Genomic DNA, 2,342 nt, shown 5'->3' with positions numbered 1-2,342 from the left:
TATGGAGTAAGGATGAGGCCTGCCAGCATGTAGGAACCCCCAGGGTAACACTGGTCCTTAGCTCAGAAGGAGTCAGAAACAGAGACTAGGAACTAATTTGAGGATTTTTCCTTCGCCATATTTATTTTATTTTCCATGGTGGTTTAGCAATAAATCTGTAAGATGAAAGGCTTCCTTAGTTCATTCATTTATTCTAACAACAAATACAGTTGACCCTTGAACAACCCAGGTTTTAGGGGGTGCTGTACACAGGAGATACTCTGTGTATAACTTTTGACTCCCCCCAAAGTTTACGAATAGCCTACTATTGACCAGAAGGCTTTCTGATAATATAAGCAATTAGCACATATTTTTATTATAGCAACATGTATTATATACTGTATTCTTACAATAAAGCTAGAGGAAAAAATGCTAAAAAAATATATGAGAAAATACGTTTATAGTACTCTACTATGTCAAAAAACAATCTGAGTATAAATGGGCCTATGCAGTTCAAACTTGTGTTGTTCAAGGATGTTATATTTGAGACCATACTGTGTACCAAGCACTGGCAACAAAGTCCAAGACAAACAGTCCCTACTTTCAGCAATTTTGTAATCGAGCAGGACACAAATGCTGAGCAATTACCAGGGAACAGATTATTCTGCAAAAGGAAGTATAGGATGATATGGGAACATAAAACCAGATACCTAATTATATAGGGAAGGAACAGCCCAGATCCAACACTTGCTCCCCCAATTTACCTATAGTGTTGTGTTTTGTTTGGTTTTGAACTTTGAGCTAACCTGGTTTGGTGGGGTGGACAGTGAACAAAAAGAAGAGCTGGTGACACCATCTAATTCCCTTTCCACTCTTGAGCAACGTGGACACAAGGAAGTAGAACACATCAAGAGTGTGTCGCCACTAAAGGAGATAAAGACTCTCCCAAGAAAGATACACCTCGTATCTATCAATCCATCGGGACCAGAGAAGGAGAACTGAGGGAGATCAGTGGACAGCACTGCACTCTCCCAGCATTGTAAAAACAATAGAAAACATGGAAGAAACCAGGCTGTCTCATGAAGACCACATAGAACCACTCATCCATTCCTCTGACATGTTTGTGATTTTTTTATTACAGTCACATACTGGAAGTTTGATCCTTCTTGGCCCTTCAAAACACAATTTTCAACACCTTTGCCAGCTCATATTATCTGGACCCCCAGCCAGATGGACAGACTGGCTATTAGCCTCTCCAAGAATAAGGGAAAAGCACTACCCAGATCTAGCAGTTGCCCTCCCAGTTTACCTACAGTGGGTTCTTTTTAACTTTGAGCTGGGCAGGTATAGACAGAGGCAGCCAGACACAAAGACCAAATCCTTCACGTCACCCACTCAACAAAATGATCAAAAAATATAAAGATTCTATACCTTGCATGTTTTCTAGTTTCTAGAAGCCCAACTTCTGCTCACAGATCAACACCTGACATTTACCCAGATTTCTCTTGGTCATACTTTAGTAACAGCAGATCCCACTAGGTCCCTTAGAGACCCTAAAACCACAGCTTTAGCATTCTAAATAAGTCCCACTGCCACCTGTGACTGAATTGAGCCTAAGGCTTTTGAAGCTGCCTGACTTTTCAGCTAGCTCAACTTCAGTAGCAAGTTGAGTTTGCCTGGTTTAAGTGCAGCACACTAGACAGGGGATTTCTCATTATGGCCTGGCATGGATAGGCATCAGTATTCAAGAGGATTAGGGGCCTGCAACCAGAGATTAACATCTTGTTCTCCATTTAGGTTTTAGAGTTTCAATTATGCTTGTCTTTAAAAAAAAAAAAAAAAAAAAGGTTGGGGGGTAGGACAGAGAGGTCAGGGATGGAGCAAAAGTTAACAGATAAGACCAGTCTGTGGCAGCCATAGTTACAGTGTTCTACACCATTCTTCACCTGAGTCCTTCATGCCCAGCCACCTCCACAAGAAGGGAGACAAGCAGGTTTGGGCCAGGTGAGCCTTTTGCAGAAGAGCACAGCCTAGTCCTCTTTCACTTTGGCCTTAAAACTGAATACCCCATTTTTCCAACAGCAAAAAATCCAAAGGGTAGTAAAATTGCAAAAGTTTCCAAACAAGAACGAAGTGTCCCTGTTGTAGTCACGAGTTTGTCCTACACGCCCCAGCGCACTCCCAGGTCTAACTCAAAGAAAAAAAGGAAAAAGAGCTCTATCTTTTCTGAAGAGTACCACTGAGTCATATACTCTTATCTACACCCGCCCCCGCACCCCCCCACCCCACAGTGTTATTTGAGTGGTGGCAAGGTAGATACCGGACAACCAATTCTGCACAATCCCTAGGCCTTCTGTTGACAG

This window comes from Prionailurus bengalensis, chromosome E4 (assembly GCF_016509475.1).
Source record: "Prionailurus bengalensis isolate Pbe53 chromosome E4, Fcat_Pben_1.1_paternal_pri, whole genome shotgun sequence".
Lineage (NCBI taxonomy): Eukaryota > Metazoa > Chordata > Mammalia > Carnivora > Felidae > Prionailurus > Prionailurus bengalensis.
This window is presented reverse-complemented; position numbering follows the sequence as displayed.